This window comes from Ictidomys tridecemlineatus, chromosome 1 (genome assembly GCF_052094955.1).
Source record: "Ictidomys tridecemlineatus isolate mIctTri1 chromosome 1, mIctTri1.hap1, whole genome shotgun sequence".
Lineage (NCBI taxonomy): Eukaryota > Metazoa > Chordata > Mammalia > Rodentia > Sciuridae > Ictidomys > Ictidomys tridecemlineatus.
This window is the reverse complement of record NC_135477.1, coordinates 130,554,897-130,573,828: the sequence shown is the minus strand read 5'-3', so window position 1 is coordinate 130,573,828 and position 18,932 is coordinate 130,554,897. Positions and strand designations below refer to the sequence as shown.

At 36.5% G+C, this 18,932-nt stretch overlaps 1 pseudogene; it reads left to right on the top strand.

The window, feature by feature from the left end:
• The first annotated feature begins 4,779 nt into the window (after positions 1-4,779).
• On the top strand, positions 4,780-6,203 carry LOC101972375 (putative elongation factor 1-alpha-like 3 pseudogene; annotated as a pseudogene).
• Positions 6,204-18,932: the final 12,729 nt, after the last annotated feature.

The following is an 18,932-nucleotide window of genomic DNA, read 5'->3' as shown; positions in this document are numbered from 1 at the left end:
GATAATCCCTGTGGTTTTTGGCCAAATCAACTGTGGCAGAATGATGTACTTCACATCCCTCAATTTGGCAAACAGTTTTATTTATGTTCATATTATTATTGATACTTGTTCTCATTTTATTTTTGCCACTGCTCATACAGGAGAAAATACTCATCAAGTTATTTCTCATTGCTGAGCTACTTTTGTGATGCTGGTCTTCCCTGTACAGATTAAAACTGATAATACTCCAGCTTATAATAGTTCTTCTTTTCAACAGTTTTTCATCAATTTCATATGGATCACTGAACAGGAATTTCTTATAATCCCCAAGGTCAGGCTATTGTGGAACGAGCTTATTTTTCCATTAAATTACAATTACAAAAACAAAAAGAGGGGAATAGAACTCCACAAAATTGTTTGAATCATGCTATATTTGTTTTAAATTTTTAAAATTATGACTGTGAAGGTCTCACTGCCACTGAACAACGTATCTTCCACTGCAACAGCCCCATTTGGTGAAAAGACCTATAAACAGGACAATGGAAAGGAAAAGATGTGGTGATAATGTGAGGTACAGATAATGCTTGTATTTTTCCAGAAAGTGCAATTAGTCCCATTTGGGTACCTGAATGTGCCATATGACATTGACATGGAGGACCTGGAGCCAAAGTTTAAATGACTGAAGATCAGACCAGAAGTGTCAATTCTTATCTCCAGTGAGAACAGAAAGCTGATAAAGAAGAAGAGGATGGATAACAGGACTCCATGAACCCAGAAGGCCAACATGCTAACATGGGGAGAATGAAGAATCTGACACATGAAGCTGATCAGATAATAGAACAACAGAAAGGTATTAAGTCTCCAACCACTATTTCAGTGGCTATGCTGGCTCTATTGAGCTGTCAGATGAGTGGAGTTCATGGCAATACTTATTGGACCTATTTTCCAAACCACCTTATTACCCCACTGTGTGGACTGGAGAAGCTATCCCAGTGTTTACTAATGATACTCATATAAATGGAGGTTTTAAAGACAAACACATTACAACTATTCATGCAACTGAATTTAACTATACTGGATATAGTGTGAATCTACCTATATGTTGGTGCTATGATAAGCCTGTCAGCTGTTTAAAAGTAACATTTGAGGGTTGGGGTTGTAGCTCAGTGGTAGAGCACTCGTCTCTCTCGTGTGAGAACCTGGGTTCAATCCTCAGCACCACATAAAAATAAATAAACAAAATAAAGATAAAAAAGTAACATTGGAGGAAGAGATGGAATATGGGGAACCCCAGAATAGCTAATTGTGCTGGCCCCTGGGAATTAATATCATATATTCAGACGGTTATGAAGGTAGGAATGTCTCATAACAAGCCACACAATCCATGGAACATCCACCAATACCTTACTGTCCTTATCATTCTGCAATAGAATTTTGTGCCTTTTATAAATAGATGGAATGTTAAAATATCTGCCAGTGCAGCATAAAGTCTCCAGAAGTGGTGGATATATCTTGGATTGGTCTCCAAGAATTGATAAGAGACATTTATGTCAGGATTTCATGAGTCTGGAGGATTTGTTGGTAATATCCTGGCTTTTAGTGGTGATGGCATGCAAAAAGATCTGTGGCATTTAATACCTGCTTTGGATTTTATCCATTACACACATGGCCCCATGCGTGACTTTATAGATAGGAGCTGCAAAGAGGGTTCCTGCTATGATCTGCAGGTCTGTGTTCAATCTCCCTATGTTTTAATTTCTTAAAATGTGAAAGTAAAAAGAACAAAAATATCATGTAACTTATAAGAGATGTAATTTAACCAACTGCATCACTAGATATAATAAGATAAAGGAAGTACTTATACTATATCAGCCTTTCCTTATTTTACCCCCAGCTAACATTTCAGGGACATGGTATGATGATGCTGGAGTTCGAGTCTTATGACAGATGCATGCCCAACTAAGAAGACCCCAGCAGCAGGCTGTTGGTCTTCTTGTAGTTGGAGTAGTCACTTTAATATCTTTTTTGGCTTCTACCATGACAGCTTCTATAATCTTACCTCAAAAAACATTCAAAATACACATTTTCTTAGCAATTTGGCTCAAAATACTTCCAAAGCCCTACATAATCATATAAATATTGAAGAAAAGACTGAGACTAAATTAAATGCTTTGGAAATGACTGTCATAAATATTGGGAATGAATTTTCCACTCTCACTTATAAGGTTTAGGTGCCATGCCACCTATAAATACATCTGCATTACTGCAGCCAAATATAATGCTTCCCAATGGGATTGGAAAAAGGTTAAAAACCATGTGATGGGCATTTAACATATAAATATTGACAACCTGCATCTTATGGAGTTACATAATCACATTCAGGATATTCAGAAAAGCAGAAACAATCTCATGTATACTGCATTCCTAGCTGAACAAATGCTTCATGATTTCAATGGCTTTAATCTTGGAAATATGTTAAAACATTCTGCATGGTATATTTTTGGAATGTTATGTTTGCTACTAATTCTCTTTTGTGTTGTCATAATAGGTTGCCATACCCTCAGAAGAAGAGAAGATATCTGGGAACTCCAAATAATAGCAAGTCACTTGTGCTTCAAAAATTTAAAAGGGGGAGATGTTGGGAGATGCAAATTAATCATTGCTTTTAATTATGCAATCCTGGATAGAGACACCTTTTCTGGTAATCCTTTAGTACCAGGTTGCCAAGGGAAAAACCTAACTGCAGGTGACATCTGTTGATAGGGAGAGTTCTGTGCTTATCATGAAATATACTAGTTCAAAATCTTTGAATTCAAATCCCAGCTGCTCAGAGGTAGAAGAGATGGGCATGAACTGATAAGCCCTAAGTTGTTTTCCTCACAAACTTCTTTCTGTTTTCCTCAAAGAAGACTTTTCATAGTGAATCCCTTTGATGTTTAAAACCTACAAAATAAACTCATGGAGCCTTGCTTTATTGTTGTATCAGACCCAATCAGGGTTCCCACTGAATATTGGGGTGATGGCCATCATCTCATAGAGGGGTTCTTATTCCTGTCCAGGAGGGTGTAAGCTACCCTAAAACTTAAAGTTCCAAATAATTAGTGAAGAACAAATAAAAAAAAACAAATAAAAGTCAGAAATATATTTACAAAAGTGAAGACCCTGATAGATCTAGTCTACACGGTGCTAGAACTAGACACAGAAAAGGTAGCTCTGGTAGTTTACTTAAGGGTGTACATCAAAGGCAGGGTTATAATATTTCAAGGGCACAATTTTGCTTCATGATGTCTTGCAGTCATCAGGTTGAATGGTATCTTGGCAGGTCACATCCATCTCAGGTGCTGTGTGGGGTCTCTGGAATAGCTTGAGGGGGAAGTTCATCAAGTGATAAATCCTTATGGGAGGTGCTACAGAAGTTCCCAATGCCAGACTTATTCCTTCATTAGGCTACAATGTGCAACATAGTCCACATATAGCCCACAGATAGCTCATGAAAACCAACTCCTGTTTTATCTATTTCTGCTTGTTTATTTCTCTTATTTCTTATATTTTTAATCCAACTCATTGTCCTATTCAGGGAACATTTCAACAGTCATGTAGTCTTATGATAGAGAAAACTGGACTTCTACCTATGCCTTGAAGTAACAATGTAGTACTCTACCCCACCCCACCCTGCTGCTGAAGTATTTTCATAGAACATCAACTAAAACATAAGGATCATTAAGTCCTCACCTTGTTATGCCCAAAATGTTCACATCTCAATTAAAAAAAACTCACTAAAAAGCAGGGAAATCTCACACTAAAGGGAAAAAAAATACAATCTTGATGCCAATCAAGATAACAGAGATATCAGAACTATCAAAGTTTTTGGAAAAAAAAAGAAGTTTATTTCGGTAGCCATCATAAAAAATCTTTAAGAAACAATTACATATGTGCTTGGAACAAATGAAAAAAATTAGAAAGTTTCAGCAAATAAATAGAAGATATAAAGAAAAAACAGAAATTTTAGAATAGGAGTAAAGTGACTGGAAATTAAAAATTCAGTGGATGGACTCAGAAGCAGATTAGAGGGGACAGAGAAAAGTATCAGTGAACTGAAAGAACAGTAGAAATTGCCCAATCTGAACAACAGAAAGATAAAGAATGAACAATGTCTATTGGAAATGTGAGATCTTACATTCATGTCCTTGGCTTTCATAAAGAAAAGAATAAACCTACAAATTCAAGAAGATGAGTTAATTTCATACAGGATAAAATGAAAGAAATTTATGGCAAGATACACTGTAGTCATATTTCCTAATCATAACCAAAGCAAAAAATGAGGAAATAAAATAATAGATAAAATTATTGGAAAAAATGTTATCTTTTAAAATATGGTTCTTTACACAGGAAATGTGAAAAAAGTCAGTTTAAATAGGATCAAAGCTTTATACATACTTTATTTAGTACAGAAGTATAGAAAATTGTTTTTCAAATTTTTTAATATGCCAATTACACTACTAAAAATTTTTTCTATGAATATATTTTCTAAAATACTCCATCCAAATATACGTTACAAGGCTGTTTTAACAGTAGTTTGTAAAAACCAAACAAAACAGGAAGTCATCTCAAAGTTTATTATTAGGAGACTTCTTGAATATATTTACATGAAAGGATCCCATGAGATCACTAAAAATGAGGTGAATCTGTAAATGATACTATGAAATGCTCTGAAAGATAAAGAGATTTTCCTAAACTGCCACAATGTGCTTGCTGCCAGAACACAAGTGTTATAAAAAACACCACTAAAGCAAAGCCAAAATGGAAAAGGAAAAGATTCAGATTAACATCACTATCATTAGACATGTAGATCTGGGCAAGTCCATCACCACTGACCATATGATCTACAATGTGGTGGGATCAACAAAACACCACTGAAAATTTTGAGAAGAAAGCTACCAAGATGGGAAAGGGCTCCTTCAAGTATGCCTGGGTCTTGGATAAACTGAAAGCTAAGCTTGACCATAGAATCACTGTTGACATCTCCCTGTGGGAATTTGAGATCAGCAAGTATTATGTGACCATCATTGATGCCCCAGAACATAAAGACTTTCTCAAAAACATGACTACAGACATATCTCAGGCTGACTGTGCTGTCCTGACTGTTGCTAATGGTGCTGGTGAATTTAAAGTTGGTATCTCCAAGAATGGGCAGACCCATGAACATGCCCTTCTGGCTTTCACACTGGGTAATTATTGGTGTTGACAAAAGGGATTCCACTAAGACACCCTACAGTCAGAAGAGATATGAGGAAATTATTTTAGTTTCTACATTAAGAAAATTGGCTACAATCCTGACAAAGTACCATTTGTGCCAATTTCTGGTTGGAATGGTGACAACTTTCTGGAGACAAGGGCTAATTTGCTTTGGAAAGTCACCTATAAAGATGGCAATGCCTGTGGAACCACTCTGTTCAAAGCTGTAGCTTACATTCTGCCACCAACTCATTCAACTGACAAGCCTTTGTATCTGCCCTTCCAGGATGTCTACAAAGTGGTGGTATTGGCACTGTCCCTGTGGGCCAAGCACAGTGGTCACCTTTGCTTCAGTCAATGTCACAACTGAAGTAAAGATGATGGAAATTCACCATGAAGGTGTGACTGAAGCTCTTCCTGGGGATAATGTAGTCTTCAAGATCAGGAATGTGTCTGTCAAAGATCTCCATCATTGCCATGTTGCTGGTGACAGCAAAAATGATCCACCAATAGAAGCAGCTAGTTTCACTACTCAATTGATTATCATAAACCATCTAGGACAAATTAGTGCTGGCTATGCCACTGTGCTGGATTGTCACAAGGCTCACACTGCTTGCAAGATTAATGAGCTGAAAGAAAAGATTGATCATGGTTCTGGTATGAAGCTGAAAGATGGTCCTAAATTCTTGAAATCTGGTGATGCTACCATAATTGATATGGTAACAGGAAATCCCATGTTTGTTGAGAGATTTTATGACTTTCCTCCTCTGAGTTGTTTTGCTTTTCATGATATGAAGCAGACAGTTGCTGTGGGTGTCATCAAAGGAGGAGACAAGAAGTTTACTGGAGATGGCAAGGTCACCAAGTCAGCCTAGAAAGCTCAGAAGTCATATATCCACCAGAGCCTAACCTCTGATGCAGGACTGCCCCTACCTATCAGCAGACTACCACAGGAGCTGAGACCCAGCTCAGACCACCACCCACACTAGCCTGTTCAGGACCCAGGCTCACAGTAGGCCTTGGTCCACTGCTCCACCAATGGGGCAGACACCAGCCAGAGCCTAGCCTCTAGCAAAGGACCATCCCTTCTGACAAGCAGACTACCATGAGGTCAAGCCCAGCAGCCCAGATACACCCACACCAGCCTGTGTGGGGACCAGGCTCACAGTAGGCCTGGATCCACCCCTTCACTAGCAGGCACCTGCTGAAGCCCATCTTCTGACACAAGACCACCTCTTCCGACTAGCAGACTACAGCAGGAGTCAGGCCCAGCCCAGATCTGTCCACACCACCTTGAACAACCAGGTTCAGGGTAGGTCCAAGTTCACCCCCACACACACACCTGGAAGCCTAAGCCTAACCCACTTCCATCTTGGGACACTGCAGTCATTACCATAGCCTTCCCCACACAGTAACTCCTAACTTTTTGATGACAGGGCCTACAAGCAGATGCATCTCAGAGCAGGCATCCCAAATGGAGTATGAAGCCCACTCTTGCAGCCCCATCTCTGTAAGGCATTGCTTCCATCTTGAAACACTTAACTATTATCTCAAGTTATCTCTGTTATTGCTGCCACCAACCTTAGACACAGTAGCATACACTGAGGGACCCCAGCAGGGTCTGGAAGCCCAACATCAAGGTGAGGTACAGACAATTTGCATGGATACTACAATAATTTAGGGAATAAAGTGTAATATCTCAAATCCACACTTCCAGAAAGAAAGACACATAGACAACATGAAAAAAACAAAGGAGGAAAGTGCCCCATACAAACCAGGATACTATAATAACAGAACTCATGGACAGCAAAGTTGATAACATGTCAGAGAAGGAGTTCAGAAGACATTGAGGAGGAGATTAAAAAATTCTTAGAGGTAATGAGAGCATAGACACAACATATCAAAATCCCTGGGACACTATGAAAGCAGTTCTAAGAGGAAAGTTCATGCATTGAGTTCATTACTTAAAAGAAGAAAAAATCAACAAATAAATGACTTAACATTACATCTCAAAGCCCTAGGGAAAAAAAGACAAATCAACACCAAAAACAGTAGAAGACAGGAAAAATAATTAAAATCAGAGCTGGAATCAATAAAATTTAAACAAAAGAAATAATTGAAAAAAATTGACAGAACAAAAAGCTTTGAAAAAATAAAATTGACAGACCCTTAGCCATGCTGATGAAGAGAAGGAGAGAGAAAATGCAAATCACTAACATATGTAATGAAAAAGAAAATATCATGACAGTACAGAAATACAGAAGATAATTAGAAATACTTTGAAAACTTATACTCCAATAAAATAGAAAATATTTAAGGCATTGACAAATTTCTAGAGTCTAATTTGCCTAAATTGAATCAGGATGATATACACAATTTCAAATGACAAATTAGGATGATATACACAATTTCAAATGACAAATTAGAAGATGCCATCAAAAGTCTACCAACCAAGAAAAGTCCAGGACTGGATGGATACATAGCCAAACTCTACAATACCTTTAAAGAAGAACTAATACCAACACTCTCCAATTTATTTCAGAAAATAGAGGGGGAAAAAAAAGCAGCACTTCCAAACTCATTCTATGAGGCCAGTATCACCCTGATTTCAAAACCCGGCAAAGACACATTTAAAAAAACCAAAAACTTCAGACCAATATCTCTAATGAACATAGATACAAAAATTCTCAATAAAATTCTGGCAAATTGAATACAAAAACATACCAAAAAGATCATGCACCATGATCAAGTGGGATTCATCCCAGGGATGCAAGGTTGGTTCAACATACAGAAATCAATAAATATAATTCATCACATCAATTGAGTTAAAGATAAGAATCATATGATCATCTCACTAGACATAGAAAAAGCATTTGATAAAATACAGCACCCTTTTATGTTCAAAACACTATAAAAACTAGGGATAACAGGAACATATCTCAACATCATAAAGGCTATCTATGCTAAGTCCCAGGCCAACATCATTTTAAATGGATTAAAACTAAAGACATTCCCTCTAAAAACTAGAACAAGACAGGGATGCCCTCTTTCACCACTTCCATTTAACATAGTTTTTGAAACACTGGCCAGAGCAATTAGACAGATGAAAGAAATTAAAGAGATACACATAAGAAAAAAAGAACTCAAATTGTGACTATTTGCTGATGATATGATTCTATATCTAGAAGACCCTGAAAGTTCCACCAGAAAACTTCTAGGACTAGTAAATGAATTCATCAAAGCAGCAGAATATAAAATCAAAACTCATAAATCAAAGACATTTTTGTGTGGGCTGGGATTGTGGCTCAAGCGGTAGCGAACTCGCATGGCATGCATGCGGCCCGGGTTCGATCCTCAGCACCACATACCAACAAAGATGTTGTGTCTGCCGAGAACTAAAAAAAATAAAAATATTAAAAATTCAAAAAAAAGACATTTTTGTGTATCAGTGATAAATCTTCAGAAATGAAAATGAGAAAAACTACCCATTTACAATAGCCTCAAAAAAAATACTTGGGAATCAACTTAATGAAAGAGGTGAAAGATCTATATAAGGAAAATTACAGAACACTAAAGAATGAAATCAAAGAAGACCTTAGAAGATGGAAAGATCTACATTGCTCTTGGATAGACAGAATTAATATTTTCAAAATGACCATACTTCCAAAAGCACTATACAGATTTAATAAAATCCCAATCAAAATCTCAATGACATTCCTCATAGAAATAGAAAAACCAATCATGAAATTCATCTGGAAAAATGAGAACCAGAATAGCTAAAGCAATCCTTAGCAGGAAGAGTGAAGCAGGTGGCATCACTATACCAGACCTTATACTATATTACAGAGTAATAGCAACAAAAACAGTATGTTATTGGCACCAAAATAGACTGGTAGACCAATGGTACAGAATACAGGACACAGAGATTAATCCACAAAATTATAATTATCTTATATTAGATAAAGGTGCCAAAAACATGCATTGGAGAAAAGATAGCCTCTTCAAAAATGATGCTGGGAAAACTGGATATCTATATGCAACAAAATGAAATTAAACCTCTATCTCTCACCATGCACAAAACTCAACTCAAAATGGATCAAGGACTTAAGAATAAAACCAGAGACTTTGCATCTAATAGAAGAAAAAGTAGGCCCTAATCTCCATTATGTGGGATTAGGCCTCAACTTCCTTAATAAGACTCCTTTGGCACAAGAATTAAAATCAATAATCAATAAATGCGATGAACTCAAACAAAAATTTCTTCTCAGCAAAAGAAACAATCTGTGAGGTGAAAGAGAACCTACATCTTTTTTTGAGAGAGAGAGAGAGAGAGAGAGAGAGAGAATTTTAATATTTATTTTTTAGTTTTTGGTGGACACAACATCTTTGTTTGTATATGGTGCTGAGGATCAAACCTGGGCCACACCGATGCCAGGCGAACACGCTACCACTTGAGCCACATCCCCAGCCTGAGAACTTACATCTTTGGAGAAAATTTTTACCCCTCACACATCAGATAGAGCACTAATCTCTATTATATAAATATACATATTTATATAATAGAGTATATAAAATATATTTAATAGGGTATATAAATATATATATAATATAGGATATATATATATAATAGAGTGTATAATAGGATATATAAAAAACTCAAAAAAATTAAACACCAAAAAACCAAATAACCCAAAAAAATAAATGGCCAAGGACCTGAATAGATACTTCTCAGATGATGATATACAATCAATCAACAAATATATGAAAAAATGTTCATCGTTGCTAGCAATTAGTGAAATGCAACTCAAAACTGCTCTAAGATTTCATCTTACTCCAGTCAGAATGGCAACTATTTTGACAACAAATAACAATAGGTGTTGGTGAGGATGTGGGGAAAAAGGTGCACTCATACATTGCTCATGGGACTGCAAATTGGTGCAGCCAATATGGAACGCAGTATGAAGATTTCTTGGAAAATTGGGAGTAGAACCACCATTTCACCCAGCTATCCCCCTCCTCAGTCTATACCCAAAAGACTTAAAAAACATCATACTCCAGGGACACAGCCATCTCAATGTTTATAGCAGTACAATTCAGAATAGCTAAACTGTGGAACCAACCTAGATGCATTTCAATAGATGAATGAATAAAAAAAATGTGGTACATATACACAATGGAATATTACTCAGCAATAAAAGAGAATAACATCATGGCATTTGCAGGTAAATGGATGGAGTTGGAGAAGATAATGCTAAGTGAAGTTAGCCAATCCCAAAAAACCAAATGCCAAATGTTTTCTTTGATATAAGGAAGCTGATTCCTAGTGAGATAGGGAGAGGAAGCATGGGAGGAATAGACAAACTCTAGATAGGGCAGAGGGGTTGGAGGGGAAGGGAGGGGGCATAGGGTTAGAAATGATGGTGGAACGTGATGATCATTATTATTCAAAGTACATGTGTGGAGACACAAACTGGTGTGAATATACTTTGTATACAACCAGAGATATGAAAAATTGTGCTCTATATGTGTAATAAGAATTGTAGGGCTGGGGATGTGGCTCAAGCGGTAGCGCGCTCGCATGGCATGCGTGCGTCCCGGGTTCGATCCTCAGCTCCACATACAAACAAAGATGTTGTGTCCGCCAAAAACTAAAAAATAAATATTAAAAATTCTCTCTCTCTCTCTCTCTTAAAAAAAAGAAAAAAAAGAATTGTAATGCATTCTGCTGTCATACATAAATAAAAAAAGAAAGAAAGAAAGCTCAGAAGTCTAAGTGAATATTACCCCTAATGCCTGACACCCCAGTCTCAGAACTATTTGTCTCAATTGGCAATTTAAGTTTAATAGTAAAAAACTGGTTAATGATAACAATGCATCATAAAAATTTCAGAAGGAAAAGAGAATGTTTTGTGAACCATTTGTTTTTTCATGTGTGGCAGTTTTAAGTTATTAGTTTTTAAAATCATTACTTTTTAGTGGAAATAACTTTACCAAAAATCTGTCACAGAATTTTGAGACTCATTAAAATGAAAGTTTAATAAGAAAAAAATACATGGAAGAAGTAAGCTGCACAAATATATAGAATGATCCATTTCATAAAGTATAATTCTGGAAAATTGTAAAATTTTCTGGAAAAACTTGAGAACATGATTACTTTTGAGAGGAATTTCTGGGGTTGAGAGTGCAGATAGAGCAATTTTTTATTTCTGCTTTTTTGTTTGTATACTTTTGTGTACAGTTCAGCTGTTTAACCTTGGGGAAATATTGCTAGTTAATTATGAAAGCTAATACATTTTTTAAATCAATAACATTTTTTATATCATCAACAAATAAGAGTAGTTGAAATTATTTCTTTCATAGTAGTAGTATAAACCTCAAAATACTTAGGAATGAGCTTTATCAGATGTCCAATTGTATTGAAAAACATACAATGTGAATAAAAGGAAGAACAGTCCAGGTCACTGGAAACAAAATCTATGGGCAGAAGATAATAGAGTGTGTTCCTATTTCTATAAGGGTTAGTGACTTAAGGTCACAGGTTGAGGCTTCCAAGGAGGTAGTGATAGTGAGGAGCATGGAGACAGTGATGAGGTTTGTAGAAAAACTCGTGGTGGCTGCAGTGGGATATGCTGTGGATAGCAATCATGAGTTATGAGGTGAACCATGTGGATTCTATGGTGTTGATACTGAGAGTCTGTAGGAAGCATCAGGGGATGCTGGATTTGGTGATGGGTGAGAGTTCTAGAGTCAGGGATGAAGGGTTCTGTGGGGGCAGAACTGGGCTGGTATGTATGTGTGGTTCTCGCATGGGGATGTTTAAGGCCAATGTGCCAGTGTTAGGAGTCTGTAATGAGATTGTCTGGGGCCTGTGAGATTATTAATTTGGGAAGTCACGTTGAATATTATAATTGTGGAGTTATGTGTGTGATTAAGTATTTGATGTTCTCCATAATTGGGTATTTCTAAGATCAGTTTTCACACACTTAGTGGGCCCTTGTGATTGGAATCGTTTTATGAGTCCCATGGTGGTCTATGATCAGGGTATCCAGATGGATGATTGCCCCTTCCACTGTGGAGTTTTCTGGCTCCAGGTGTTGATTGGGGGTGTCTCAGGGAGTCAGTCATTGAAGTCAATGATTGCTTGGCTCATCATGCTGTTCTTTTTTTGTGACTCTCCTCCTTGCTCATTCTTCATAACCATACTGGCTTCCTTGTTGTTTCTCAAACATGCATCTTTCTGCTTCAATATTATTTTTTAAAGAAAGGTGAGAGACAGAGAGAGAGAGAGAGAGAGAGAGAGAGAGAGAGAGAGAGAGAGAGAAGTTTTTAATATTTATTTTTTAGTTTTCAGCGGACACAACATCTTTGTTTGTATGTGGTGCTGAGGATTGAACCCGGGCCACACGCGTGCCAGGCAAGCGCGCTACCGCTTGAACCACATCCCCAGCCCTGCTTCAAGATTTTAACAGTTCCCTTGACCTAGAATGTTCTTCCCTCAGATATCCACATAATTTATTCCCTTACTTTCTTCAGTATTTTTCTTGAATGTCAGTGTCTTGTTCATCACCCTAACTAAATTTATTTCTTCTTAGCACTAATCACTACATATGTTACTATGTATTTATTTATGTGTTGTTGTTTTTTTTAATTTATTTATGTGTTTTTATTGTCTGATCACCAATGACCATCCCCATGTAACCTCAAGAGGACAGAATTGTGTGGAATTGTATGGTCTGTTCAATGTCATATCTTTAATATATACAATGGTCGAAGGCACAGAGTATACTATTGACTTGTTCGGAAAACTGTGGCATCTGACCTTCTCTTACTTTAGTTTTTTTTTTTCAATTTCTCTTCATTTTACTTTGCAGTTATAATCTGACAAAGGCAAACTAATTTGTATGGCTGTAAGACCACATTGAGTTGACTGAATGCCCTCAGTCTTGACTTTCAATAAATGAAAAAGATATTGCTGTGTAAATCTGTGTGTGTCATGGTGATATATGGAGGACTTTAAACTATTTCCCAAGAATCTGGGATCTGACTGGGCCCTTAGGAAATGTCTTAGCTGATGAAGAAAGAACTGATTTGATGGCTAATTATTTCAGAGAGGGTCCCCTTGGGCATGTGCCAATATGATATTATTTTAAATTACTGTTGGTTTGTAAAACATTTTAACATCTGGTAGAGTTAATGTTGATTCATTGCACTACTTTTTCATAGGTTTCTTGGCATTCTCCCACATTAATATTAAGCATGGACTTTGGAAGCAATATGTTTTAACTCATTGTTAATATTTTTCTTTGTTAATATATTTCTGGTTTAGGGAAGAATAATAATCTTTAAAACATTGAGACTTCCTATGACAAAATGAGTAATGTCTTTCCATTATTTCCAGAACTACATTATGTCCTTTGATAGTTCAATATTTTTCTTCTTTCACATTTCTTATGCATATTCATAGGGAATTTAAGTGGGTCTCTTCTGTCTTAGTTCATTTGGGCTGCTATAACAGAATACTGTAGATTGTTTGGCTTATAAACAAAAGAAATTTACTTCACTCAGTTCTGGAAGCTAGAAAGTCCAAGATCAAGATGCTGCTCGGTCTGATGAGAACATATCCTCTGGTTCAGAGATGGCTAGCAGATGGCTGGCTTCACTCTTTGTCCTTATACAAAGGACAAAGAAGAAGGTGATAGCTCCTTTCCTTCACATAGCTTTCCAGAATGTCTTTTATAAGGGCATTATGGGCATTAAATGTCCCCCAAAAAGTGTCCCAGAAAAGCTCCTCTGTCAATGCAGGAATACTCAGAGGTGTAATTATTAGATTATGAGAGCCATAACCTAATCAGTACATACTAGTTTGAAAGAACTGACTAGATGATGAGTATAGGCAGGTGGGGCATGACTGGAAGAAGTGACTCACTGCGGGTGTGACTTGGAAGGGTTTATCTTTCCTACATCCCCTTCTCTACCTTCCTCTATGCTTCCTACTCTGCTATTATCTTAATAATTTTTTTCCCAACACTGCCCTTCTGCCATAATGCTCTGCCCTGCCTTGGACCCAGAGCAATGGAGTCACCTAACTATGAACTGAAATTCTAAAACCATTAACCAAAAAGAAAAAAAAAAGCCTTTTCTTCCCCTGATCTTGTTGGGTATTTTGGTTACAGCAACACAAAGTTGACCAACATACCTAGAAATGTAATGAATATGGAAGAACTTTTGCCCAAAAGTCATTTTCTATTGTACATCAGAGAATTTATCCAGGAGAGAAACAATGTGCATGTACTGTATGTGTCATAGCTTTTATTAGGACAGCACCTCATTACACATCAAAAAACACACATAGGAAAAAACTTCTATAAATGCCCTGACAGTGAAAAAAATACTTAGGAAGAAGAACAACATCATATATCAGAGAATTTATACTGAAGATAAACCCTATTTTTATAAACAACATAAAAATGTTTTCAGTCTTACTCTATTCCAACATGACAAAAGAGAATTCACTCAGGCAAAGTCTTCTACAAATGCAATGAATGTGTAAAAGTTTGCATCCAGAAGTCAGAACTTCACAGATTTTTGATACAATGAATATGGACAAAATATTAGACATAACTCAGAACTTTAAAAACTTGCAAAGATTCATACATGAGAAAAAAACTCATGAAGGAAAATGGGAAAACCTTCATCCAGAAATCACAACTTGTGGTCTATGGAGAATTCATACTGTTCTTAAATATGAATTTTCTGAATGTGACAAATTCTTTACCAATAAATCACATCTTATTGTACATCTAATAATTCATACTGTTGAAATATTAATATATATAATGAAATGGGAGAACCTTGGCCAAACTTAGACCATTAGACATTATATATATGAAATGGCATAGAAGGTGACTACCCACAACTCACAACCCTCTCTAAATTAGATATTTCATACTGAAGAAAATCCACCAAAGTTCTGAATGTGAGAAACTTTCAACATGATGGCCAGGTGTTGCTCACATTCCACACATGAAACAGATCCAGGGTCACTCTGCATGAATTAGGCTGGCAACTAAAAGACTACACAAACACAGAAATGCCTTTTTCAGGGGTCAGGGATGGCTCCCACACTGAAGGGCAAGGGGAGCAAGGGAGGCAAGAAGCAAGAGAGCGAGCACACCTGAAACCCCCACTATTTACTGGAGAGAAGACATTTGATAGAATATTCCACCCAGATAAGGCTAGGGGTAGGATTTTGAAGAGTGGAGTCTTGCTTGATGATATCTTGTGGTCAGGAGATTGACTGACATCTTGGCTAGTCACACCCATCTCAGGTGCTGTGTGGGATCACAAGCAGAGCAAAAGGAAGGCACACTTGCACTGCATGGCCCAATTAGCATACAACACCAGACCGGTCCCCTCATGTGGCTCAAATGTGCATAGCTCACACACACAGCCCATGGATGGCTTGTAGCATCCAGGCTTATTAAACAAATGATTTGTATGGAGAATAAGTCATGAAAATTTAATGAATTTGAAAACTTATGTTTACGTAGATACATTGTCACAAGGGAATATGCTTTTAAGACCTGATACCAAACATTTCTATAGAAGGTAACTTAGAAATTCTATTATGATATATTTTAAGTATCTGAGATACCATAATTACAAATCAAATCTGAGGACTATCCCAAACAGACACAAGGATTATCTCCATTAATATAGTACTATCATTACACTACATGGAGATAGTTGGTATGAACTTATATTAATTTATATAGAAATGGTACAATATAAAATAATACAAACCAACAACCTCTAAACAAAACAACATCACTTTATCCTTAAAACTTTTCCAGATAATAGAGAGCATTTTAGATTGTGAAGTAATGCCTTTTCTAACAAGATTGATAAATTACAACATCATATTTTAATTCATTTACAGGCAAATATAACTTGTTATTTGTTATCAAACCCTCTATCCAGAAATAATACAATCTTATATTTTGTTTCTGTGTCAGGAAAAGATTTATTTTTTTTAATTTATGTAATACATGAGAAAAGAAATATATTAACAATATAAACTTGAAAGGACTGTATTATTCCATGTCCTTTACATGGCAAAAGGCAGAATTGCATGATTTACTAAACTTCTTAAATAAAGTATTTTTTATATTCTTATCTTTAAATTTTGAATAATTTAATAGATATACAAAAGTAGATTGGTACAATAAGACTCAATGTTAACATCATTCATCATTCAGCACTCAAAGTTGTCAAAATGAGGCTATGTTTCCACAAAAACTTAATTCTGCTTATATTATTTTGAAGAAAATCCCATCCATCATATTATTTCAACTATATGCATGTCATGATAAACCCATAATAATGAAGACTAACATAAAAATATGTTAAAATTATCAATGATTTCTTAATAGTAAATAATATCTGGTTCATGTTCAATTTTTTCAGTTCTCTCAAAAATACTGGTTTCACATTGTTTCTTTGTACCATGATTCAATAAGAAACACCATGTGAACACTGGGTATATCTTTTAAGTTTCTTTTAACCCATGGACTCTCTGTCATTGTTTTATACTTTTTGAAATTACTGAAGACACCAGACTAATTTTCCAGTAATTTCCCATTGTGTGATGGTTTCAAATTTGTCAGTTACTGCATTCCTGATGTTTGATGTTTTCCTTTGCTCCTAAACTTTATGTAAATTATTAATTGTATGTTAAGGTTTGAACAAATACAGGTTTGCTAACTTGAGAAAGATGAAGTTGTATGTTCTGTTAAGTTTTTCCAGCAGAAGACACACTCTCTCTTTATTGTGCTGGAAGCTATTTATAATAAATGCCCTGATGCATCTGTTCATTAGTGCTTCCAAAATAGTAACATTCTAACTTAATCACTCATTATCCTTATAAAAAGGAGTTTGTCCTTTGCTATTCTTTTGTTTTCCATAGTGTTGTTCATATAGAAAGAAATAGGGTAATGCTTTTTTTCCCCTTATTTTTAAAATAATGAACAAACTTCCTGGCATCCTGCAGTGATAATTAATTGGTTCTTTTTCTGGTGAATTTATACATTCATGTATTTAAAAATTCTGTGGATTTCAATCCATTGCAGTTATTAATTTTATGCTAAAATTATTCCATCTTTAGTCAGTGATGGCCTTTTAAAATTGGCTTCCAAAGAATATTAATGAATCTTGAGACCTTTTTACTTTGTGTGATGGTAAATGCAATATGCTCATTTTATACATTTTTCTACCCCAGTTTCTTTTCCATGTCAACTTATAGTAAATTTCAACTCTGACTCTGAGATCAGTTATTGCCATCTACGTGAGCTGGTGAGCTATGCTGGGTTCACAAAATTTGATTACTTCAATAACTTAAGAAAATGGCGAAGAAAACACGCAAGCACACAAAATTACCTTTTCAAAATCCAGGACAGCTCTGTGACCTTAGGGGTTCTTTGGAAAGAGAAAGAACATGCCTGGCACCCTGGTTTTAATGGCGAGGAAGAATCTTTGAAATAATATTTCATCTATATAAGGCAGAGGGGGTAATGTTACAAGATGCAGCCCACTCCCATTGGGTAACACCCATTCCCAAAGCTTTACTCCTCTGCTGAGTGGAGATGGGGATCTACCTGTGCGTGGGCTCTCTCTCATCCAGTGAGGAGGTCTACGAAACATAGTAGAGGAGAGTGTGGCCTCAGAGTCACTAATCAAGACCACTGGGAGACCAAGCAAGAAGCAGGCCTGATTTTATTGCACAGTTAATATACTCAGGCAGTAGCTAAGCATATTACAGGCAGCCGCCAATGCAATTTTTGCTAACCATCCTTACAGCAATCAATCGAGGAGTGGGCCATGGAGCAAGTGCAGGGATTGCAGCACATGGCCTGACACCCAAGGCTGTGCCTATGGGGTAAGTGCCTGCCCCTCACATGCCTAGCATGAGGGGAGTGGCCTGTCACTCAGACACTCTTAATGTATGCCATGTATGCAGTACTAAATGCACCTGTCTCCACACACCTGCTTCCTAGTCAGGGAAGCCAGTTTCCATATTCCCATCACTCAAAGCTAGGAGGGTGCTCAGTTCCTATGTGGCAGCTCCTGACAATCAGCCATATTGATTGCATTGTTCAGAGACTGAAACTAAAGGGTTGCCAGTTCTAGGGCTCCATTAGATTTATGGGCTTCCATTTTGTTTTCCTTTTATTTTATCCATTTTTTATTTGTCCTTTTTAGATATACATGACAGTAGAGTGTACTTTGACATAGTATACCTACATGTATTATAATTTCCCATTCTTGTGGTTGCACATGATGTGGCGTTAAACTGGTTATGTATTCATATATGAACATAGGAAAGTTATGTCTGATTTGTTCTACTGTCTTTTCTAACTTCATTCCCCTTTGTCTAATGCAATAAACTTCTTCCTTCACCCAACCCTTATTGTGTATTAGCAGCCACATATCAAAGAGGACATTTGACCTACAGTTTTGGGGGACTGGCTTATTTCACTTAGTATAATATTCTCCAGTTCCATCCATTTACCAGCAAATGTCATAACTTCATTTTTAATTATGGCTGAATAACATTCCATTTGGTATATGTACCACATTCTCTTTATCCATTCATCTTTGGTTCCATAACTTAGCTATTGTGAATTGAGCTACTATAAACATTGATGTGGCCACATCACCAT